Source organism: Cyprinus carpio, chromosome A17, assembly GCF_018340385.1.
Source record: "Cyprinus carpio isolate SPL01 chromosome A17, ASM1834038v1, whole genome shotgun sequence".
NCBI lineage: Eukaryota > Metazoa > Chordata > Actinopteri > Cypriniformes > Cyprinidae > Cyprinus > Cyprinus carpio.
Genome location: NC_056588.1, coordinates 20,380,605 through 20,407,704, shown reverse-complemented (window position 1 = coordinate 20,407,704; position 27,100 = coordinate 20,380,605). Strand labels below are relative to the sequence as shown.

Sequence of the window (27,100 nt, the reverse complement as noted above, 5' to 3'; positions counted from 1 at the left end):
ATAAGGAGATGGAGAAGGCAGACTTTAGGAAGAGGGATGATGGTGAGATGGTGTGGCACATGAAATGTCTTGGGGGTTTAAGGGCTTGTTTGTGGATCAAAAACAGTTACATTTGGGCACAGTGCGAGAACATGAGGGCCAGGCTGGATCTCTAACAGTGGTTTTCTTCTGACACAAGCAGATTCAGTAAAAGAGGATATTTAGAAAAATTTTGGTATCCAAACTGTTGATGGGCACCATTGACTTCCATAGTATTTTTTCCTACTATGGAAGTCAATGGTGCACATCAACTGTTTAGATACATTTTTCAAAATATCTTCTTCTGTGTTGAACAGAAGAAAGAAACTCATTCAGGTTTGGAACAAGTGGAGGGTGAGTAAATGATGACAGAATTTTCATTCTGAATGTGAACTTATCCTTTAAGGTATTTTAAGGATCTAGAAACTTACAAGCAGGTGTGGTAGAGGAAGTTGGAGCTAGACCCTGCAGGAAGGTGCCCTTCCAAGAGCAAAACTAGACAGCCCTAATACCCATCATTACCTTCCTACAAATAAGGTGCCAGTTAAGTCACTGACTGACTGGGCAGTGAGGCAGCAAGACAGCAGCCTTCGTTTTTAAGACACAGTCTCAGAAAAGCATGTTGTTCTGTCTAAACAAAGAGCCATCATCCACACTTTTCCACACATCCACAAGTTTCAAGTTTCATTTCCTCCAGTCTGTAATGTGACAAGCACATTATAGCCAATTTCACATATTGTGTCTCCATCCCTTCCACCCTCCTCCGTGGGCCTCCATCCCTTCCTCCACTCGCTCAGCAGGAGGAAGTAGAGGAGATTGGCCCCGCAGCTAAAGCCCCCTTTTCAGGCCTGCCGCTGGCGAGGGTTCTATCGGCAAAGCACAGGGAGCGGAGGTGTCGCTTCTGCTATGGCCATTTCGGACAGTATCTACTTCCTCTCCGGGTGCAGAGGAGAAAGGAGAAAAGAGGGGGTATTATCAGAGAAGGATGAGAGCAGCGAAGGCATTTTTGTCTTTTTATTCCCCTCCTAAGCTTCGGGCTTTGCTCCCAATCCGATTGGTCGATACAGCGAGGGATGTAAATGAAATGCAAAGAGGAATAAGGCTGGCTTCCCATGTTATGAGTGTGTGTGTGCAACTGCACTGTTCTCTTTGGCTCTTTCTCAGGGTTTACCATTCTCTCTTACCTTCCCTCTTTTGTCTCCAAGTCCCTGTGCTGTGATTTCATTTCTGTCTTGTCAGTGTCCATTTGTCTCTTTCTAGCACTTCCTGTCTTAACTATGTACTTATTACTTCTCGCTAGCTTGTCTTTGCTCCCTCTCCCTGGCTGGGTTCTCAGCTCTTATCTGTTCAGGCACCCCACATTCCAGTGTTGCCGTGGCTCCCTGCCTGCATCCACGGTCACGGCGATTCCATGGGTTCACACAATCCCTCAGATGAGAGAGAGGAAAAAACAGGGAGGGACGGAGAGAAAGCAGCTCAGTGGAAGAAGAGATGACTGTACATGAGAAAGGGAGACGTTATATATTGTGATAAGGTGCAGCTGACATCCTGAACTCAGGATGAAACCATGCTTCATGTATACAAAAACCAGCTGATTGTAGCGGCTCTTAGGACACACATTTTACATTGATCATCCAGTGACCACAAAACACATTATCAAAATTGTTTATATGAACAAAACTTCAATCAGAATTTATAATTTTAGAATCGTTTAAAATCAAACAATAGTTGGAAGACTCCCTAGGGTTCTTGTCTCCTCTGTATTAAAGAGAATTCAAAGCTGTTTTAAGGGCTAGACAAAGCAAAAAAAAAGGGAAACAGAGAAAAGAACGCAGTATTTTCAAATCTGTCCCAGATTAATGGGTCATTCTTAATCTCTCATGGTTGTGCCCAAATTTACCCCTCACCCCCTCAATCTCAATCTGAGACCTTTGTGATCCTAAACTAAAGTGAGAGAGAGATGCATGACAGCGGGGGGCAAAAAAAAGGATAATTATTCCAGAAAGAGAGAAGAAGAGAGAGAGGTGGGAAGAGGTGGAATGAGTGGTTCTGGATAACTTTGATCATCAACTCAATGGATATTAACATATTGAAAGTGTGAAAATTTTATTACAAAAGAAACAACACACACACAAACGCAGCAAATTCTATTACAGCTCCACTTCAGATTCAGTTCAAAAGATTGTGTCCCTTTACCTTTCACTGTGTCTTAGATGTTTGACTTAAGCATGTTGAGGAAATTTAATTAATCCCTGATTTTTATAATCAACCAATATATCATCTTGTTAAATGAAATAATGTCTGTCAACTAAATGAATGAGGTTACAATGATGAAGTTATGGATCAATAGCTTGTATCCTACAATATCCCTGTATAAAACTCATTTTGTGACATTGGTCCATTTTAACATTTTGAGTCAATTTTACTTTTAGAAGAATCGGTGTGTTGGTAAATTACAGATTTAACGTCAGTTACAGTCTTCAGATAAACCTGCACTGTCTTTAAATTCTGTATTTAAAGCTCTCTTTATATTTACTATCTTCCCTCTTACCTTCCTGTGCTATTTATACCTGAAGACTCTCTGTGTTGTTTCAGACAATTCATGTCACTTCCTGTCTCAACCCTTCTGTCTGTCTCTGAGTTTGTCCCGCTCTTTCCTGAGATGTGTAATGATGGAGCGGATGGCTTTGCTCTGGGGATCGGTGGGTTCTCTCTGAAGGTAGCGACTGAAGTGGCGGATGCTGCGACTCAGGAGGGAATCCAGACCATGACCTCTGCCCCCTAATCGCAGCAGACCTTCTGCAGCAAGAGCCAGGTTCTTATCCCAGTTTGCTGGGTAGTCTGCCTGGGCATCCACAATATGACAATACAGCTGTCGATAAAAGAAGACCACAGAGTTTTAAAAATTTGTATAATAAAAGGCAGAGTTATAGACTTGAAATTACAACATTTAATGTCTTTTAAAAGAGACTTGAAAGGTTTGTAAAACTCAACATTTAACATAAAATATAGAAAACATCAAATGTGATGTTTTAAAGAACAGCAATTAGTATAAAAATAATTTACTTGACACATCATGCTGACAAACTAGATTTGCAGTGCTTGCAAGGTAGCAAAAGAAAGTGTTAAAGGTTTTAGGTAAGCTTTGGTTTTAGGCTTTGATTCTGTGTATAATTTTGCATTAGAGCCACTTTGCCGCTTCCATGACGCTCACTCTGCGTCTTGTTTTTTGTTGTTAAAAACATGAAAAATTCACCATGTAAATTGCTGTCGGTTGAATTTTGGATAGCAAACATTCTGTAATAGTATGCCAATGAGAGATTTTCAATCTTCAAACTTAAATTTCTTAAAACGGCACACCTAAGACTGAGCTTATCTAAACAAAGAGTATGTTTAAACAATTAATTACAAAAACTGTTAATAATAAATGTATAATACAATTTAAATATTTATTGAAAGCTGCATTGCAAGCACTGCAATTCCAAAAAAAAAAGGAATATATGTAATATGTGATCCTGGAGCACAAAACCTGTCTTAAGTTGCATATTTACCTACCGTAAATATATCAATACTTCATTTTTGATTAGTAATATGCATTGCTAAGGACTTCATTTGGACAACTTTAAAGGCAATTTTCTCAATATTTAGATTTTTTTGCACCCTCAGATTCGAGATATTCAAATAATCTCGGCCAAATATTGTCCGATCCTAACAAACCATATATCAATGGAAAGCTTTCTTAATTTTGAAATTGACACTTAAGACTGGTTTTGTGGTCCAGGGTCACATATATGATGTAATTTCCCACTCACATTGTAAGAAAGCTCATAGAGACCATGTTCTCCATGTTCTCAGCCAGGTCAAACAGGAAAAAAGCTGTCTTCATCCTAAAAAGCGATGGAATAAAAGCACCTAAGTATACATTTGTAGCTATATATGGAGGTTTGGCAAAGATACAGTGATAAGAGCTGTAACCTGAGTATTACCTGGCCTGCCACATCTCCTCATTGGCAACTCTCTCCCAGGAGCCAGGATGGAAGCTGACAGTGTGGAATAAACATAAAAAAGTGTAGTTAATCTTACTTTCCTAACTGTGTACTTTCTTAAAATAACCAAGTTGATGATATTTTATAAGCATTATTCTTTTTGATGTATATTCAGATGGCATCAAACCAGTCTTGTTAAGTACGGACTTGAAATACAAGTTTAAAACCAGCCAGTAATCCAGCGAATCATATTCTGCATATCTTCAAACCATAAACAACAGCTGATCTTCAACCTCGCCTGTCTTTGGAAGCTCTCTCTGTGATGAACGACCCATATATTTCTGCATTTCTTCCTTTCCACTACATCGCTCATAAATGTGCGGCCTCTCCTTCAAAGGAATATTTTAGCGTGTGACTTCCCCGCTAATATTTGGCTGGCAGGCAGGGATGGACACGCTTGTAGTGAGTGAGAGGAGAGTAATGTCACACCATTCAACCCCGATTAACTTGCTGAATGCCAGCCGGCTGCAGAGAGCCTCAGTGCTGGAGACTAGAACTAATTTCACTTTATACACAGATATTGACATGCCGCAGTTTAGAAAGTCATTAGGGTGGGGTCAGCAGACTAATAACGACTTTGAAGCTGGAAAACGGAGGCCGTCTGCACAGCATGGAGTCAGAGCAGTGTTTATTAAGTGTACTTTAATATCGGTGAGGACCAAATCACTTCAATGGGTTGCACGAGATATAAAATGGTGCTGGGGTGCACCTGGTAAGGATGCTCAGACTACTGATGAACCTAAAGGTGCATTGAGTAGTATATTATCCCTAACATTTATTTACATATCCATTTATTTAATCTGGCACATGCTTAATTAAGCATGTGTGGACACTTGGAATAGAATCCATTACCTTAGCATTGCTAGCCACATGCTATACCAGTATACTGTCCTTCAAAGGCAACATTGATGAGCTGACATTGAGAAAAAAAACAATGCATTCAAAATTTTTCTAATTGAATTTTTGATTAATTTCATATCAAATCTTCTTACATTTCTACAAACCTGAAATATGTTGCTCCAGGTACATTTTGCTGCACTTTCAGGTGCCACGTCCACATAACTGATGTAATTCTTTTCTCCCCATGGTGTAGGTTTTATTAAACACCCCAGTGTCATGAAAAAAACATGACTGTGGGTCAGTTTTTGCAAAATGATGCTGTGCTACTGAAGCATGTTTAACAGCACTTTCAAACTGAAATGTCCAGTGCAAAATACCGTGTTTAATTTTCTCCAAAGTGTTTAATGTGAAGAAATTTAAAAACGTCCGGTCAGTGGCGTTAAAAGGCTAAAAGGCTCAATCACCGCTTGCACTAAACCCTAGTGTTTTTTTGTGGAGTGACTTGACTCGTGATTCATTGCATCAAAATGTACCAGGTGAGCTACTGAGCAAGTTTACTACATCAGATATGCCGTAGATTTGGAGATTATGAGATGCAAACATCAAAATGTATTTGTTCGCAAAAGTTGTACTACTGTTAAAGGGTTTTGAGGTCATAACATGCAAGGAACTGTGCCAAAATAAGTTTTATCTATCAATAATTTGCCCCTCTAATCACTAAAATCTGTTAGTCTAGTGTTCATTTCAGCTGAAAACATGATAGTCCATATATTAACAACATATTATGACCTACCAGGCAATATATCACTCCCTAAGTAAACTACAAACAATTGTGATACCTGTCATGTGGCTGGCTCCAGTTGTAAAGCTCAAGTGTTTTGTGGGCCCATTTTTCAGGGTCAAATGGGGTTTTGACAGGTACCAACTGCTCACAGACGCCCCAGGGCCAACGAGAGAAACTCTTCCAGCTGGGGTCACCCTCAGTTAGGCCAATACATACAAACACAGGCCTGCTGTAGGCAAACCCAGAGCAAAAACCAAGCATCAGTCATAGTGACATAGTTACAGTTTTAAATGAATGGGTAAAAACTTCCTGATAGCATTCATTATGCCTTTAGTTAATGTACATTCAAATAGAAAGTTAAGTTGTGATTCACATCAATATAAAGGTAACAAATATTTTTAATAATGTAACATTGCTTGTCATGTTTTATATGTTATGTAATGTTATTGCTTGTTATGTAAAATAAATTTATATTATATTATATAAAATAAAATTATATTATATTATATTAACTCTCCAAGGAAACCAAGTTAAATTATTAGATTCATACTTTCATTCTCTGCATAATCCAGCAAGAAGGAACAAAAACTCTTTAGAGTAGAGTATTTTTTGTAGAACTGAGTAAAAGCTTCTAAGCCTGTCTGTTATGTTAGAGCCAATGCAGATCTTTAATCACAGGATACACATGGCAGGAATATAGAAACCGGCTCTCTTAACAAAACAAGCAGGTTGCTGATTGTTTTTTCTCAAGTATTTATTTCTTATTCTCTCTGTTCTGCTTCCCAGGGAAAAGACTGTAGTGCTTATTGCCCCCCTCTCAGAGACCGGGGGCTTTACCGAGGAAATACTGCCGTCTGGTGGAGGGAGGCAGTATAGATGGTTCATTTCTTTTGTATAAGGGGTTACAGGTGACATGTAATGGTTTGCTATCTCTAGTGCATCTCTGTCTAATATACATAAATTACAATATCATTTGTAGCATAAATACGGATGGCATATGAATATGAACACTCTGAGTGTGTGAATCTTACTGCATATTGTGCTTGAGAAAACTGCTCAATGCTGAATGTTTTCTTTTCCCACGGTGTTGACTGGATCCCACCAGCGCCCAGGAAACGTGACTCCAGGTAAATGCTTCTGGAGTTTTCCCACATACCAGCTATATGTCATCATCTGCATCACATAATACAGGTTTTTACAAGCCATTTAAAACAGTGACAGAGTAGCATGGCTATAGCTGAGATAAATTAGACATGTGTCAGGGCTGGATTACGGACCTCCTGGTCAACAAGGCTGAGGTCTGGCCGGAGACCCTGGCAGTAGTGCAGGTAGCGCAGCGTGTTTCCTGGGAGATCACCACGAGTCAGAACCAACATGCCCTCCGGCAATGACGACACAACCTCACGGGCAAACCTGTCCACGACATCATTTCTGCTCTGATCACACTCTCTGTCGACACACACAGACAAAAACACCTTGAAAATACCTAGCATTAAACATGCTGTGTAAACAATATGTGCAGTGCTGCTTGAGTTGCAGTCAGGGGTTAAATAGGGCCACAACAGTGTTTTGTATATTTATATACAGCAGTGGTTTTAAGGTTTTTAAAGCTAAGTACCCCAAAATAGGGGTCCTTAGCATCCTTATTATCATTAACTAAAACTAAAACTATTAAAACAAGTTTGGTAATGGAAATTAACCTGAAATAAAAGGAAATATAAATTTTACACGAAAAGCTGAAAGTAAACAAAAATTAGAAATATGTTTAGGTTGAAGTACAGTAAATAAATGAAAACTAAAACTGAAATAAAAATAAACCTAAATAATAATATATATAAAAATATGACTGAAAATGGCAAAAGCACATACCAAAATAAAAAAAAATAATAATAATAATAAATATTAAAATTATGAAAACTTCAAATAAAAAAGCTGATTCAAATAAAAATCAGTATAAACTTAATAGCATACAAATAATATTAAAATAACTGCTCCAAATATGATGATCCTTTTCAGAGGAATAATATAAAGCTACACATTTTCTTGTAAAAAATTTTTTTTTTTTTTCACAATTATCTTAATAATTGTAAAATTATATTTAAATATGAATTGCTCCAAAATATTGCCCATATTAATGTAATATTGTTAAGACAATATAATAAGTATAATAACTAGTTTTTATATTGTGATTGCACTAAGACAAGTTTAAAATATGAAAATATGATCTTAAAATATGATCTTAAATATAATATCTTATGTGAGCTTAATTTTGACAGCAAATATGTGCATATGTTAAATATAAGGTTTCAGTATAAGTAACTGTAGTTTTTGTATGTATGCATGTATATATATATTATTTTATTTTGTGTGATATCTTGCCTAAGACATGATAATTACCACCATATATCAGTAATTATTGCACTTACAAAATCCCAGATTAGGTCAAAAAATGCCTGTTTTTAAAAGTCTTTAGTGAAATAAGGCTGTTGTAAAAGCTTTACAAAGAGAGTATAAAATAATGAAAGTTTTGCAAGTAAAAAGTGATCTGAAAGTGATACAAAAAGTTTGTGAGCTGAGTTTGTGAATGCACCTGCACATTCATTCACAAATACTTTAACCACATCAGCTGTGAATCCATGTCACTTTGAAGAGTTTGCACTAAAGTGTAAGGATGTGTGACATTATTGGTGTTTCAGCTATCCTGCAGTCAGTCGCTCTGTTTCTCTGTGAGCAGTGACGAGGTGTAATCAGCCTCAGGACAGGTGCGATGAGCGCTGACAAGAGTGTCAGTCTCACCACTGATCAAAGCAGCACCGTTTGTGGCAGCGAAGTACCAAACCTCAGCGCTCTAATCATGACACGGCTAACAAGCACAGAACTCATCTGGCTTTAATCTGAATGACTAGGCCAGGACGGGTAAATCAAGCATAGATTCAAGCTGCAGAAAGAGTGCAAGAGAGCTTTAGCTTTGATGTGTGCTGAAGCATTGAGGAAATGAAGAATTCTGACTGCCATGGTCTGGAGTATGATCAACCACAAATATACAAAAAGGCACGGGCCCACTATAATATATATATATAGATATATAAATATATATATATAATAGATATATAGAAGATATATATATATAAGATTAGCTATATATATTCTGTATTGCTAAAGCATTGAGGCAATATAAGAAGTGATACATGAACATTCAAAATTAGGGTTGTCAATTAAACAAGTATAAAAAAACTATTGGACCTAAAAAATGATATTCGGCATTTCTCTTTTTGTAAAGAGGAACCATCATTTTGACCAAACAGCAAACGCTCTTATGCTCACTAAGGCTCCATTAATTTGACCAAAACAATAGGAAAAAGAGTACTATTGTGAAATATTATTACAAATTAAAATAAACAGTTTCTATTTAATATGTTAAAAAATACAATTTATTCCTGTGATGGTAAAGCTGAATTTTCAGCATCATTACGCCAGTCTTCAGTGCAACATGATCCTTCAGAAATCATTCTAATCTGCTGATTTAGTCTTAAAGAAACATTTTATCAATGTTGAAAACAGTTAATATTTTGAGAGAAACCATGGTCCAGTTTTAATTTGGAAAACAAGTATTTGTAACATTTATAATCTATTATTGTCACTTTTTAAGAACTTAAAGCATCAATGCAGAATAGAGGGACACATTAGAGTGAGGACAAAAGCGAATGAAACCTCCTCATCTTAACACTTTCATACATGAAATCTGCTATATTTCTTGTCTTCAACATTGGTTAGCATATAAATCAGTATGAATACATAAATATGTCTTTTTACAAAGCTATTTAAGATATTTCATGATTTCTGTGACCTTAAATTTTGAAAGGTGAATTAAAGATGTTTGAAAAGTTTAACATCATCCACCGGCACCCAGACTATGTGATTGTATCTGAATGGTTTACCCCTGGTTTAAGCTGATCCTGTGTGTGATGAGGCCTGCAGTGAGTATCCAGGCCCCTGTGTTCCACAGCGTCCCCCAGCCCAGACGCCCATTCAGCCAACACACGGCCCAGACCAGCCCAGACCACACACACACCCCCACCAACAGAATACAACCATAAACACTCAACCTACATACACACATGTGATATATTCACTGAAGGCAATTTTAAATATCTTGCATCATATAAGAAACTGTTAGAACAGTATTTCTCAACACTCCCAACAGAAGAGGATTCTCGATGTTCAGGTTTGCTCTCCAGGCAAAGAACACAGAGTAGATGCTCACCATGGTCACAATCAACCAGACAAAAACACAGCGCAGTCTGGGGGTCACATTTATGCCATTAATTAAAAAAGTTGCCATTAGTTAAAAATATTGCCTTTGAATACAATGAAATTACATTTGAAATACAATATGAAGTTATTATCTAGCAAAAATCTTGTAATGAACATTTCAAATGCAATATGGTTAGCTAATTTGTTGCTTTTTGCTCTGCCGATAATGTTTTATGCAAATGTAATTTCTATGTACTATATATAATATAATAGTATATAATATCAGCAATATGTCAAGCTTTAAGCTTTCAACACCACCTCTCCAATCAGATTTAGTAGTCCAGAATTTTTTTTTTTTTTGAAAGAAATTAAAACTCTTAAATTAGCATTAAATTGATCATAAGTGACAGTAAATACATTTATAAATGTTTATAAAATTATTAAAAATTATTACAAAAATTACAAAAAAAAGAACAATTTATAAAAAATAAAATGCTAAAAAAATATATATTTAAAAATCTGTTCCTTCTTTTTTTGTTGGGTTTTTTTTTTTTTTTTTGTACATTGATAATGATTTTTAATATTTTAAACTTTTGTTGTATTTTTTTATCACTAGCTTTGGTTAGAAGAGACTTTAAAAAATCGTGCCAACCCCAAACTTTTTAATGGTAGTCTAAAAAAAGTGTTCAACATCTGTGCCACTAGCAGCACCAAATGAAATTGCAAAATGGAAATGAATGTAAATGGCAAAAAAGATAATTCCAAACAGGTTTCAGAAGAACCAGTAGTTGAGCCAGAAGCTGACATATTTGATAGAAAAAAAATCAGAGTGACACAAACAGTGTTTACATTTACAGAAGCCTCTGCAGATAAAACTGTGATGGAAGAAAACCTACACGCTTTAAACTCCTTCAAACTTTTAGATTGTGTGGTTTTCCTTCACTTCAGTGGATCACATCCAGCTATGTCTTACCTGTTCCATGAAGAGAGCAAAATGCCTAGAAGCATCAGCGCTAGTACTGGGATAGACAGATCATTCACACAGTGATTCCACTGAGCCCTGACACACAAGAGACACACTTATCAATACATCCACTATGTGTGGTGGACAGAGACTCAAACTAAAAGTGCTGTGAGTGTCTGAATGTTTTTTTATTTTCTTTTTATACATGAAGTGCAGTTTTGTGATAGTCTTCCCTTCTATCTGTCTCCCAAACCCAGTCAATGGCCAATTTTCCCTGCTGTAAGAGATAGTGCCCTGCCTGTGCCTTAATACCCATCTTTCTCTGACAGCTTATTTAAGTGCTGTTTGAAAGCGAGTGTGTGAGAGAGAGAGAGTGTTTGAGCTCCGTATGGCAGGTTTATGCTGTGACATGCTTGTTGTGTTCACTTCTCTGGCTCTCACCTGTCCATCACACTATGTGGCAGCTGTGGGGGGTGATGGGAAACAGCTGATTGGTACTAGCGGGACATAAAATAAGCTCTCTCTCTGGGGGCACCCAAACGTTTGATGCGGGTGGGCTGAGGAGAAGACCCGAGTCTCGCATGATGTGTAACACCAGTGTCATCAAAGACACTGTGAACGTCACTGATCATTTCTAAGCCAGTGCAACACACCAGATTTGCTATTCCTAGCAGGTTTGTAGTTTTGGAGGGAAGGCGGATCTACAGTACAAGAACTAACATAAAAAGGGTATTAACAAAGTCATTAGTCATCATTAAAGCACCACTTAATATAAGTGAAAAAACACTTAGACAAGAATAAGACAAAAAATAAAACATTTGCAACTTCTTTTACAATAATACATGCATTTACAGTGAACTTACTCAAAAAAGGACTGGTAATATGTACAGGCTTAGTATCTAGTTATTGCAATGACCTGCAGAACACGACTGTAAAACTAAGTGCTAGAGAATACTGTGTGCAGCAGTCTTGCACAAATTATAATTTTCACATAAAATTTTATCATTTTAGTATCAAATCACAATTCCAGTTACAATATCAAGGGACATAATTAACAATTATGATTTTTTCAAAATTGTGCAACCCTAATAGATAGAATAGAATATTTGCCATTCTAAATCTAAATGGTAACAACTGTATCACTGTAGTATTTGCATACTAAATTGCAACATGTTGTTATGTTTTTTTTTTTGTTTGTTTGTTTGTTTTTGCTCACTACATAATTCTCATACACATACTTCCTTCTGGAAATTAAAATCTGGATTCATAAATGAAAGCAATTATATCACTGTAGTATTTGCATGCTAAATTGCAACTGCTTTTATTTTCTTGTTTTAAATTATTTTTTTACTGAACTGAGTTTTTGCCCACTACATAATTCCTACTTTTCCTTCTGGAATTTACAATCTGGATTCATTCATCAAATCATAAACAACTGGAAAGTTAATTTGTTTTGCAATTTTCTTATACTAACCGTAACATTTTTAGGAGGTTCAAGTTTTCATCTGTTTTTTTGCCTAAAGCCAAAGAAATACATAAGCAGTGCATTAGTTTCAGAAAATAACACAGCATGGAAATAACTTCATATGCTAGTACACACATTTAATTTTTGAAAACATTTTTATTATTATTATTATTATAAACACTAATGAATCTGTTGGTACCAGGCTGAAGGTGCCGTATTCAGCTCGCAGCAGGTGTGTGAGGAGGCCGTGGAGAGATGTCTGGTCTCCCCAGCTCCAGCGAGCTCTGTTGAGGTAGGAGGAAATTGGCAGGTAGATGTAGGGCACAAAACCAGCGAGGAAACACATCCCCAAAGACACCAGACCAAAGAGGGACAAACCCTGCGGGGGATGCATGTAACTTGTTATTGATAGATCCTTACATACCAAAACATAATAATAAAATATTGACATAAGACTTGGACGAAACCACAATCATCTGGAAACAATTTCCTCTACTGCTTTTCACTGCTTTCAACTGTAAGTACCAGTGCGTAAAAACCTTAAGAAATCACCAGGATATGAATACTAATCTCTGTAATGTTGTATGTTTTTTACATGATGTGGAGTTCATAATCACTGAATATGCTCTTTGAGAGGTATTTAACCTCCAGTATATTTTACAAGACTGCTACATTTTTTTAAAAATGTTGACAAAACTGAGGGACAGCTGAGTGATTATCAATACTTACATTATGAGTGTTCAGGTGCAGGAGGGCCCAGGGAATTATGATGACAACATACAAGACCAGTGTGTGCTGGTTACACAGGCTCAGCCCACAGAAGAGCGCCCCCCATAGAGCAAACTGAGAAAAGCCAAATATTTATATAAATATGCATCTTACAACCAAGAGGTATCTGTTTCAAACCAACAGTGATTTTGCATCCATAAATGGTTTGGACTATAGTACCTTCTTCTTATGATGAACACTCTCTGCACAGTGGAAACAGGCTGAGAGGGAGAAAAGGATGCCCACAAACAAGTTGTTAAGAGAAAAGACTTCAGCCACGACTGACCACTGCCATACCAGCTTGGACACCTCAAAAACACCTCCTGCCAGGACGGCCCCTGGACCAGGCCCCACCACCCTGAGCACAGAGGAGACAACAGTGATGTACTATAAATACAGCTTTTCCAATGTTTTCTGACATAACATAAACTCTAGTGTGTGCTACAACATAATCTGGAGGTATGTAAAATAAAATCTACATATGAAGCAGCAAATCAACAATTGAAATCATTTGAAATATTCTGATTGAAAATCTATTCAATTAGTACAGTAGGTACATGGTATTGTAATCATTCAAAAATGCTTGAAAATAATAAATCAAGAATTAACAGTGATGGTGTTATGTTGTGAGATCTGGCATCATGAGTTCAGTTAATAATGACAAATGCAACCACACCAATAAGTGTCAGTACAGAGTCCAAAATCACTGGTACTATTCAGATGATCAGGAACCAGTAAATATAAAGCTCTTCATATAAAGTTAGATATACAAGTATGTCCAACTTCATCCATGTTCAAACAGTACACTCATGTAAAGCAATTATATAGCATATCTCAACTGCTTGATTGCTTGTATCATTACAAAATGTAGTAATCTGCTTAAAGCGACTGAAAGGCATTAAGATACTGTAAACATTAACGTCATAATTTTCTATAACACTGGTTTGAAACAATGTGTGAAACAATTGTGAAAAGGGCTAAATAAATTTGGTAATAATTATCAACATTACTTACTATAAATTTAGGTTAGGCTTAGGTTTAGGGTTAGCTGCTTGTTATTATGAATAACTTACTGTTATTACTATAGTAAGTACAAGTAACGTAACAAGGGCACTGTAAAATAAAGTTTTATCTGTTTTGTTTATAAAAAACAATATCAACATAAATACAGTGCCCCTAAATTGCTTATATGTAGACATTTAACCACATAAAGCATGCTAGAAAAAATGCAATACAAAATATTTGTATCAATAGCCAACAATACACTGTATGGGTCAAAATGATCCATTTTTCTTTTATGCCAAAAATCATTAGGATATTAAATAAAGATCATGTTCCATTAAGATATGTTGTAAATTCCCTACTGGTAAATATATCAAAACTAGTAATATGCATTGCTAAGAACTTCATTTAGTCAACTTTAAAGGTGATTTTCTCAATATTTAGATTTTTTTGCACCCTCAGATTCCAGATTTTTTTAGTTGTATCTCTATCAATTATTGTCCTATCCTAACAAACCATAAATCAATGGAAAGCTATATAAATCTAAACATCAAAAATCCTTACCCTTATGACTGGTTTTATGGACCTAGGTCACAAATGGTAAACATGGGCTCACAAATCTTATCTGGATGTAAAACAAATCCTGGTTACTCATTAACTCATGAATTCACAATTGGGGGAAAATCTCTGCATGTACATTTTCACCTGCAATGGATATATAATTTGAGACTTGACTTTGACTTATGACAAAAGACTTGAGACTTGACTTAGACTTGGACTCCAGCTGGGAAGAATAAGATAGGACACATGGCTGGGGCGAGGTAAAAGGAAACGCTGGACAAAAAGATGAACGAGTGAGGTCAGCTTTGTCTGTTGGAGACCAGAGAAGACAGAAATGGAGGAAAGCAAGGAGAATAAAAAAAGTTGGGAAGACGCAAAAGAGAGAGAGCTGCAGAGAAAAAAAAACTCAGCCCGGTCTCCAGCACACTGGCTTGGAAAAATTTTAGCGGGCTTGACAATTAAAGGGGGGTGGAAGAGGGGGGAAGCGAGGCAGTATGGCCCTCTCCTCATTGTGCCGAGTGGCTTAGAGTCCTCATCAGCCTATCAGCTAAGTGACAGGCGGAGAGCTGCTCTATTCAGCGGCACAGATACACGCCGCGGGCCAAGCGGCTGCCAGCTCCCTCCTGACCCCGCAATCCCTCGCCGCTGACAGCTTCAAGCTCCATGGCAAATTAGGCGCTCTCACATTACAATCGCACAAGACAGATTCCATTAACGGTATCTGAAATTGAGTAGAGAGCAGGGCCCTCGCCTTATCAGACCTCACTCATAAGCAGCGGCGGCACTGCAGAAGCTCGCTCGCTTAATCACCAGCCATGATACCATTTAGACGTTTCCAGCGCGCCTCTGCCTGCCGCTGTGATAGTCGGCCACAAAAGAGGCTGATGAGACTTAGGGGAAGGGGAACAATGGAGCTTTCGCAGGGAAAGCAAAGTAAGTCAGGAAAAAGGGGAGCGGAGAGAAGGATACGGATGGAAGAAAGGAGGAAGGATGGTGTGTGAGGAACTCGCGCTTGCTGACTACTTCTCTTTTCTCTTCTACTGCTTTTTTGCACACTACTTGCCTTTCCTCTCTTTTCTTTTCCTGTCTTGTATGAGACGAGGCTGCGTGTTTGTGCGCAGTCAGACTAATAGCTTGTCAAAAGCAGGCGGGGGATTCTTGGTGATATCGGCTTCTCGCTAGTCCTCTTTACTACTCGAGGATGGGGCTGAGGAAGATGAGGCTCGGTGAAGGTGCGGACCCCCCGCACCCGCGATTCTGCTCCCACTGCGTGCCAATTAACTCCCAGCACACGTCAGCAGTTGGGGGGCCAAGGCTGGGTTAGAGCAGGGGTGCTATCCGGTGGTAGGGGTCGTCGGTGTGAAATATCACATCCTCCCTGTCATCGCTTCAATGGGGCGACCTGACAGTCCCTCGCTGTCCTCCTCCTGTCTTTATTCCTCTGAGGGGGCTTGACACGGACCTCTTTAGGAGTGTCTGTCTGCTTGACACATCCTTCATTCCAGAACATGTAGGACCACCTGGGTCTCCTTCGCTCTCTCTCTTCACTGATAAGGTGAGAGAGTGACACTTGCGTACAGCATCAGAGGCTTGTTTGCCGTTATCATGTCTGCTGTGCAGGATGCTGCTGTGTTAGTGTCTCTGTAGTACTTCAGTTCAGAACAGAGTGGTGACTCCAAAATAAACACTGCAACTGTGCAAACATACTTGACTACATCATTGCATAGAAAATGAATGCTTATCTAACTTCTTTCTTTTATATAAATTATAATTACAAGAAACAAACCTTAAATCTAAACCTATAGTAAATGCATGTTGTTAATATTACTCGGTACTTTTGTATAAATACACTGTAATAATAACACCTTAAAATAAAGTGTGAATGAATTTAGGCATGAAGGCACCTTGGTAAAGCATGTTCAATAATAAAATATGTTTATTTATTTATTTTAAAAAAATGGGGGGTAAAAATGTACTTATTGTCTAAAGTGTGTTTAAAATATCTTCATTAACAATTGATATATTGATATATGCAATTAACTGTGATACATTTGATTTATTCATCAGAAAATAATTTCATTAAAATTTCACAAAAGTATTTAAATTATTTTATTATTATCAGAAATTAGCATAATTAGAATGATTACAATTATTTGGAAATAATTTAGAATTATCCAAATTTCTGAATTATTAGGGATGAATGAAGTATCCAGGAGTCGTGTTACAGAAGTAAAATTACTGTTCCCATTCTCCATAGAAGAACAGATTTTTAATGATAACTTATAGGCCTTTAAAGGGGTCATATAATGTTGCTAAAAAGAAAATTATTTAGTGTATTTGGTGTAATGAAATGGGTTTATGTGGTTTAAGGTTAAAAAAACACATTATTTTCCACATACTGTACATTATTTTTGCTCCTTTATGCCCCGCCTTCTGAAACGCATTGCTTTTTACAAAAGCTCATCGGTCTGAAAAGTGAGGTGTGCTCTGATTGGCCAGCTATCCAGTGCGTTTTGATTGGCTGAATGCCTCAAGCATGTGACGGAAATGTTATGCCTCTTACCATACTGTGATGCTGTCCAACGGCGCAATGAGACAAAACCAGTAAAGGCCATTACAAACAAGGCATTTGTTGCATCCAGTGGGGACATAATTACTGATTATAATGACTTAAACTGTGTTTTTAAGCGTTGCGTTGCCTTGCGTATCGCACCACATAAACATAAAACCATGTCTGCATTTGTGATCGAAAAAACGTCAAACAACAAGCTCTACTCTACACTGTTCAAAACTTTCATTTGAATCATCAGTGGCAAATCCTTTACATATGAAAACGTACTTACAGACTGTGAGTCAGAAGCGCCAGACTGTCCTTGCAAAGTTGGAACTGCCCCACTTTAAAGAAACAGTCACCGGTAGGCTACTCTCACAGGAAGCAGTCCTCTTCCATGTGTTGCACACATCTGAATATTTGGGTTGAACTGTTCTGGAACAGTGTGCCCCAAACAATGTAAAAACATACAGCTTAACACACTGATTCTGAGCTTATGTCCTCTCCTTTGGAAGTAGTTTCGATTTCACAATGAAACACAGCGTCTCCACAACATGGCTTCACTTAATGACAGACGCCCCAAACAATAATTAAGAAACATAAGCCTTAAGTATGGCCCAGCTGAGCTACACTTATCTAGGCGGCCTTACGTTTATGATGAGGTCTTATTAAAACAGAGAAAATAATTGAGAATAGTGTGTGATTCTTTCTACACTTTATACATAGTATAAAGAATAAAATTTATAAGCAGTAATTTATTATTAAAATGTAGTTGATGATACAAACAATGAAACACAAAAAACTGAAATCTAGTTGAAGCTGTGCAAAGAATTACTGTCATACAATCTCTGGTAGACTGTGTGCATGTATTATACCTATGGACATTATACCTATACCTATACCTATGGATTCTGCTGGGTTGAGACGTGCCTCGCCACAGGACAGTGCATGTTAACAACTAATAACTCCAGTTCACCTCAAACAATACAGCCAATGGCACAACAATTTCACCCAATTCCATCTTAATCCCCCACTGACACACATTATGTGGATATAATAGACAAAAAGAAACTGTGTATATCATTCAGCAGATATGCATTTTATTTAATAATCTAGAATATGATTGTGCAGAATAAGGCATTAATATGTGCTATATAAGTACTAATAAACAGTCGATATGCTAGTAATATGAAGCATTTTTCTTCGTTTTGATATCAGGAGCTGCTGCCAATAGGGTTTAAGTTGCATTTAATGTAGAATATTCTTTTTTTTTTCAAGATACAAAGGTTCTTGGCATGAAAAACAAAGGGTGGGTGTCATTGCTAAAGAGAAGATATATTTACCAAAAACGAATGGCTGCAAACCAGAGCGTTTTAGAGATTAGACTGGCTAATAAAGCATATGCTTAAGCTGCCAGGAGCTGTTTTTTCTGGGTCGGTGATTTACCTGACAACAGAGGTATGCAAGAGGGGGCAGCCAAGGGACGTGGGAAACGACAGCGTTTTTTTTTTTAGTCTTTAACATAAACAAATACACAGACAAACCTACGTTGTAGAAGTATCAATGCGGCAACAGAACAAAACGGCTTGAATAGGACTTTTCAAAAACAGTTAACTCAAAAATGAAAATTCTACTATTATTTAATCACCCTCATGTCGTTACAAACCTGTATGACTTTCTGCTTCTGTGGAACTTAAAAGAAGATATTCAGAGAAATGTTTTTTTTTTTTTTTTTATCCACACAATGGAAGTCAATGGTCACCTAAATGGTTTGATAGACCAAAGATCTTCAAGATATTGTTTGTGTGTTCTGCAAATAAAATCTTAAAGGTTTGGAATGACATGAGGGTGAGTAAATAATATCAGAATTTTCATTTTTTGGTTGAACTGTCCCTTTAAATGCTCACATTTGCTTAGGCTATCACATTCTAACAAGGGTACTGCTCTCATGAAGCAATTGTCTTGTTAATAAACACAGCTCACCGTAGAGAGCCACAGGGTGACTAAGAGCAAGTGGAGGGTCCAGTAAAGAAAGCACAGTCATGACCATATGGTAAAGTGCCTTATATGGACACAAAGGCACCAGGACAGGTGGGCACTGGAGCCCGGTCAGCTGTGATATGAGCTGGTGCATGCAGAACTGGACCCGTCTGCTCTTGGCTGGTGTGCACCCTCACAGGTGTGGTGGACCCAGGACTGAGAAGGATGGGTGGAGTCACCTTCACCGACCCCACGGCCACTTCTATTACGTAATCGACATCATGAACTGACAGAAAATGCAAGGTAATCATTGTGTTAAGCAGTCACAATGTGTTCTTAAAAGGCAGTATTTGAGTGTACGGAACAATGGTGGGAATTTTTAAGGACCACATCACTTTGCAGTTTCTGAGTGGTCTTATTATGTGGATGCCAGGGTATTCTGGATGATTGCTATAGGTGGCTATTTACTGGCTTAAGTTAAAATCTATGATAGCTTCTCTGCTGTTCTTGTAGGCTAACATGTAAGCATGTAAACTAAAACTAAAATAATCAACAACTGTTGGTCATCATTTTTGTTTTTTAGAGTTCACAAAGACACCTTTAATGCTACGAACCAAAAGCTCAAGTTCAAAATAATGATTCCCAGCTTGTAATTCAGTCAACGATTATGATTATTACTGATGCCAGCTATCCTCAAAGGCTTACTCAGATGTAGTAGAGTAGATAAAGGCAAGTAGTGTGACACTCAAACCATGATGTTTAAAAAAAATCCGTAATTGACAAATCAAAGGAAAATGAAGTGCTACATCTGGGAAGCAAGACACATTGTATAACAATCTGTCTACCTAATTTAACTTGGAACATCAAAGAGTTTTCACAATGAGAATATCTAATGGACAGCTTTATAGTGAATTCTCTAAATTTAACAAAGTGTTTTAGACTGTTTCATCTATTTATTTTGTATAAAAGTGTCAACACTGAAGAAAGAGAAACATCTTTTAAAAATCTAGTTTAAGACACATGTGCCAAGTTCTTTAAAATGTACAGTACTCTTGTTCACATGTTGGGTTCATATGGTTTTGAAAAATTCATATTTAATGACTTTAAAATCGTAATGCAATGTAACAGTCAAGTAAAATGTAATGGCATATTTTACTTACATTTGGAATACATGGTGTCATTAAATGATTCTCAGTGGTTATAACTATAATAATAATAAAATGTAAGTGTTTAAAGGTTAAAAAAAAAAACTATTATATTTAATAAATATAATAAATATAATTTTAGGGGAGTCACACCACATGACATTTTACTACTTGAACTAACCTTCCCTTGTCATAAAAAGGTCAAGATACTGATGTTTTGAGAGTCTTGTTAACATTGACATAGAATCAAGAGGGTCTGCATGTGTTCTGTCTATGATATTATTCTATATTATATTTTATTTTCTGCAACAAAAATCTATTGGATAAAATATATTTCTTTTGTAAGAAATAATAATTCAATATTTGTCAAACTACTTAAGAGAGACAGTTGAATGAAAATGTAAAAAATGAAAGTTCTATCATCATTTACAACCTGTATGAGTTTCTTTCTTCTCACAGTTACTGGTAACCATTGACTTCCAGAATATTTCATTTTAATGGAAGTCAATGGCTACCAGCAACTGTTTGCTTACCAACATTATTCAAAATGACTGCTTTTCGAAGAAACAAAAATAATATGACGTAAGGGTAAATTATGACAAAATGTTAATTTTTGGGTGAACTATCCCTTTCATTGAAGCATTTTTATTCATTTTGATATCTAGACATTTTTATTTTTATGCACCACAAAAATAAATTCATTAAAAAAAAAATTATAATAAAAATTTTCATAGAATAAATGTATGCATTCCAGTCATTGCATATATGCAAAAGTGTCATGTCATTGATCCACTTATTGCACAATATGTAATATGTCTAACAAGCAAGGCATTCAAACCGTAATGCACTGAAATTCCTCAAAGATGGCAGAGAATGTGTAGGGCAGAAAATGGTCAGTCTCAGAGTGGAGTTGGGTGCCAGGGTAGCAGCCTGGGGACAGGCCTGTCCGGTAGTGTTCCTACCGGGAGTGGCACGCCACCTCAGTATTACCACTGGGCACGGGCGAAGTACCTAAGGACCCCAATGCCAACCCAGAAGGGAGTCCCAGACTGTGCCGGAAGCTCTGAAACCCCTAAAACACTCCCTCCTTCCAGTCCTGGCATCTCAAGCCTGCCAGCTACTGCTCAGAGCCCAACAGACATGCATGAGGCCAAACCCCAGGCTAAACCCGGACAGATAACCATCAAAACCTATTACACTTATGTTTTCAATTGAAAACATAGATTATATACTGAAACTTAAGAGCTAAGAGGGTTTGTGTGTGTGTGCATATGCAACAAAATACTCACTGCCATCAGCCACAGGAGGAGGATGGGTTGCGGGGGCCAAAGGAAATGACTTTTTTGGTTGCTGTAATCCAAAATTGGATCTAAATCCTTTAAGGCTTAAGAGCAGAGGTTGCATTGGACATGTAACTGCAGCCAAATCTCTGGTCAGCTTGGCTCACAAACTCAGCTGAGTGAGGGCATGTGTTTGCAAGAGTCACGTGTAGATATTAAAATACATGCAGCAGCTACTACCTGTTAGATCAGTTTTCTAGGACGGCAAAGTTATTTTTTCATATTTCTTCTATATTCAAATTTCTATTGATCTTTCCGTGAAGTGGCCTGCCTGTCTGCGGCTCTACCCCCAGGTGTGTGTGGAGTGGCTCTGTGTGTGTGTGGTGTGTGTGTGTGTGTGTGTGTGTGTGTGTGATTATATAATATTTATATTATATAAAATAATATATCATATTCTAATTGAAATAAATGCTGTTATTTTGGAATTTTGAAGAAAAAAAAAAAATATATATATATATATATAATTCCGACAAAAATTATTAAGCATATTCTTTATTAGAAAATATCAGCATATAAGAATGATTTCTGAAGGATCATGACACTGAAATTCACCTGTGCCATCACAGAAATAAATGAAATATATTAAAACATTTATTTTACATTATAACAATATTTCACCCTATTACTATTAAAATTAATTACTATTTTTACTATATTTTTGCTAAAATAAATCCAGTCTTGATGACCATTGAAAACATTTAAAAATCTTACTGACCCCAAACTTGAGTGTTTGTGTGTTTTTTTTTTTATGTGTTTTTTGTGTGTGATATACATATTACATGTGTGTGTGTGTGTGTGTGTGTGTGTGTGTGTGTGTGTGTGTGTGTATATACATATTACATGAATATGAAAATAAAGTAAGCCTTGAATGCTTTACAATTTACAGTGCACATTATCAGCAAAATATATCATGGAACTTCTGAAAAAACAGTTCCGCTTCTCCCTGAGCATCACACGTTCTTAGAGTATGTGTAGTAGAGCATGAAAAAAGAGTTCCGCTTCTCATACATAGTTAGCTACTGATTAACTAAAACTTTGGTCTAATAGTCTGAGAGTGGCCTACCTGCAGACAGTGAAGCAGAGGGCTCCACTAGCCCCGGCCCCAAAGACAGCACACAGGACATTGACGCTGTGTGCCGGAGAGCTGAGAGGCAGCAGCGAAAGCATAAGAGAGGACAACATGGTGAAGAGCGGATATCCTGGAGCATGGGCCACCTAGGGGAAAACACAGATGTAAACTCACTCGCAGAATATTCTGATAACAGCAACAAAATCTAGTAATCCCCCTCTTCTCCCACCACCCATCAGCATACAGTTCAGCTTTCAAAGGCAGACCTTACTTTTGCGGGTTAAAGCATAACACTGTCCTCCCCCTCGCGCAAAGCCTGATCTACTGTCTTCTTGCCTTCCCAGCAATTAGGAACTAAGTCCCCTAAGGAGCGATAAGGACTAGAGCTATTAAAGGCTGTCTCACTCCTACTGGCCTGATAACACACACAGGCACAGCAGGCTGAGAAACACTGCACACTACAGCGAAGAGCAAGGAAACGTTTTTCGGGAAGAGGTTGTTTGAGGGATGGATTGGAGACTCGGTGGACAAGTGGATGTCTAAAAGCTAGTGTGAGTTCAAGATCAAAGTAGGAGAAACAGTCCCAGTCAACTGATCCCCTCTAAACAATTTCATTAAGCTGAAGTCCATGTCAGTTAGGTTTGGTGAACTATGATAAGTCAGTGTTAGGAAGTAACTAACTAAAAGTAACTTAAAGCTTTCATAAATATATATATTATTGACAAATAAAAAAGTAAACCCAGGAGAAACTAGATCTATCGTCTAGTTCAGGGGTTTGCATATTAGGCTCTGTGGCCCCCTTAGGGGGCTGCAATGGGGTTCTGGGAGGTCTGCAAAAATTTCAGTATAGAGGGAAAAAAATATATATCTTGCAATTTGGACACTTTTCTCACAATTCAGAGTTTATTTCTCACAGTCCTGACTCTATGTCTTGAAATTCTGACTATTTTTCTCAGAATTATGAGTTTACATTTCACAAATTTGAGTTTATATATCTTTTAAAGGGTGCCTAGTGTGTAATTATGTTAGGTAATAATAAATAAGAAAATAAATCAATCAAAATGAGCAGAGCAGTGGGCCAAATCAGTCGCTTTGCCACCGGGGTTCTCCTGAAATGGGACTAAACAGTGACCTTGAAATTTAGGAAATTGAAGGTTGTTCTCTAATTTTGATCTCCATTGTATTTTCTTTCCTACATTTATTATGAATAGGAAATTGAATGTACAAAAACATTTTGCATTTTGTAATTTCGCCCTCAAAATATGCATCCCTTAAAAGAGATATAAACCAAGACTTAAGAGGAAAAAAGTCAGATTTGCAAGATGTAAACTCAGAATTTCTAAAAAAAAAAAAATAATAATAAAATCTGAACTGCAAGACAAACTCGAAATTATCACAGTCTGAGAAAAAAATGGTGAGTTGTCAATGAAAAATTGCAAGATATAAACTTGAAATTGCAGGAAAGAAAATAAATTTTAGAAGGGACTGTTATATTTGGGGGTCTTTAAAGTTAGAGATGGAACTACTGGGAACTTGGTCAACTAGTATTGCTAGCCACTTAGCTTGTAGTATATTTGGACCATATATATATTGTATGGCTCAAAATTATTGATTTTTCTTTTATGCCAAAAATCATTAGGATATTAAGTAAAGATCATGCTCCATGAAGGTATTTGTGAATTTTCAACTGTAAATATAACAAAACTTAAATTTTGATTAGTAATATGCATTGCTAAGAATTTAATTTGGACAACTTTAAAGGCATTTTCTCAATATTTAGATTTTTTTGCACCTTCAGATTCCAGATTTTCAAATAGACGTATCTTGGCCAAATATTGTCCTACTATAACAAACCATACTTTAATGGAAAGCTTATTTATATAGCTTTCAGATGTTGCACACTTTCAAAAATTTGGCCCTTATGACTGGTTTTGTGGTCCAGGGTCACAAAAGGGCAGCTTGACTGTAATTGAGCGATTTTAAATTATGAGTAGAATCAGTTGCAAAGTAGCTTCCCCAACACTGTTAAACGTCTATAATACAGAACGAACAGACAGCTTGAAGACAAGCAAGAGAGGTCAAGGCAGAGAAGAACAGGGAGGCTTGGAAGGGGGGAACAGACACAGAACACAAAAAAGAGAGAGACAGTATGGTAAGCAGATGGCAGGGGCACAAAGGGCACGCTTGGAAGTGCCAGCAAGGTGCGTGTGACTGCGCAAACGACGTGTGACGTGTGTGGCTGAAATGCCTGCACTGGTGCCATGCGAGGCTGACAGCATGGAAAGACACGCAGAGGCGTTGCCGGGTCTGGAAGCGCGTGTGGCACGGCAAAAAAGGCGGAACACGTGGTAGGGGGCAGTCCTGCGACGAGAAGTTGAAAGGAGAAAAGATCCATGGCTCAAGGGAGCAGGAAGGGAGGGCCGGCGGCCTGTGGCCCGGAGAGAGCCCTCCGACCCTGGGGAGAGCCGCAGACAGGCAGGCCACACGGACAGAGGGAGGGATTACTGGCATAGTGACACAGCCACAGCCTCCCTAAAAGGATCGTGGCAGCGTAATAAACTTTATTAAATAATAAAACTTATTATAACTGTTAACCCGATTTAGTTCATTCTTTGAGGCTTACACACGCGCATGCACAAAAAGAGAGGGGTTGAGTATAATAAGCCTTATACCGTACATAAGGCAAAGCTTACAAAAGCCATCGCCTAACCATTCAGTCTAATTGGATTTGAAGAACAGGGTTGCAAATTATAGCATTCTCTATTCCTAACTTAGTCAAAAAAGAAGTGCATAGAAAAGAGAGGATAAAAAACCTGTGGCCTGAAAAGTAAATTAATCATTTTTCTCCCCCCCCCCATACTTAATTAAAATTCCTTAATGCTTATAAGAGTTAATGAGTGGATTGATTAAACAATGCAGCTAATGCTTACCCCCAGCTCACAAGCAGCAGAGATCAGCTCTCCTGTTGTAGAAAAACAGAGAGGGAAATAATGTAAACCCAATAATTATTATTAAGAGACAAGTCCGCTCCTGAAAGTTTTCCCAAATCAAATACTTGCACTGGGTTTTGCATTAATTTGCTGGGATCAAAACCTGCAAAATCTTCCCAGTGTGACATTTCCTAAGCGACACGCTCATTCTCTTCCATCGCACACAGCTCCCCTGATCCCCAAGCAGACAGACGCACACATACACAGGCTAATCTATTCACTCTTCCTATACTCTAGGTGCATGCGCAGAGCCCCATCTGTCGCGGTATGCTGTACACGAGCATAAACGCCTGTGAGTCCCTCTATGCCAAGCCACACACATACAAAAAGCTCCCTCTAAAACTCTAACAATGACTGTGATCTTAAGAACCTTAGTGTTTCCTCTTATGACATTATTCACACATATCTAGGCCTGTAAACCATAACCACTTTATAAATCAGTAATTCAGGGTCCCCACACTTTTTGACCAATCGATTTTCATAACTTTTTCAGGTGTTCATGATTACTGGACAGAGTTTGTTCAGTGTATTTCTGTTTGTATGTACAGGTGCATCTCAATAAATTAGAATGTCGTGGAAAAGTTCATTTATTTCAGTAATTCAACTTAAATTGTCAAACTCGTGTATTAAATACATTCAATGCACACATAAACAAATAATTTAAGTCTTTGGTTCTTTTAATTGTGATGATTTTGGCTCACATTTAACAAAAACCCACCTATTCACTATCTCAACAAATTAGAATATGGTGACATGCTAATCAGCTAATCAACTCAAAACACCTGCAAAGGTTTTCTGAGCCTTCAAAATGGTCTCTCAGTTTGGTTTACTGGGCTACACAATCATGGGGAAGACTGCTGATCTGACAGTTGTCCAGAAGACAATCATTGACACCCTTCACTTTGAGGGTAAGCCACAAACATTCATTGCCAAAGAAGCTGACTGTTCACAGAGTGCTGTATCCAAGCATGTTAACAGAAAGTTGAGTGGAAGGAAAAAGTTTGGAAGAAAAAGATGCACAACCAACCGAGAGAACCGCAGCCTTATGAGGATTGTCAAACAAAATCAATTCAAGAATTTGAGTAAACTTCACAAAGAATGGACTGAGGCTGCGGTCAAGGCATAAAGAGCCACCACACACAGACGTACAGGAATTCGGCTACAGTTGTTGTATTCCTCTTGTTAAGCCACTCCTGAACCACAGACAACGTCAGAGGCGTCTTACCTGGGCTGAGAAGAAAAACTGGACTGTTGCCCAGTGGTCCAAAGTCCTCTTTTCAGATGAGAGCAAGTTTTGTATTTCATTTGGAAAGCAAGGTCCTA

At 37.6% G+C, this 27,100-nt stretch overlaps 1 pseudogene; it reads right to left on the bottom strand.

The window, feature by feature from the left end:
• Positions 1 to 2,304: 2,304 nt before the first annotated feature.
• LOC109107652 lies at positions 2,305 to 25,905 on the bottom strand (annotated as a pseudogene).
• Between the last annotated feature and the right edge of the window lie 1,195 nt (positions 25,906 to 27,100).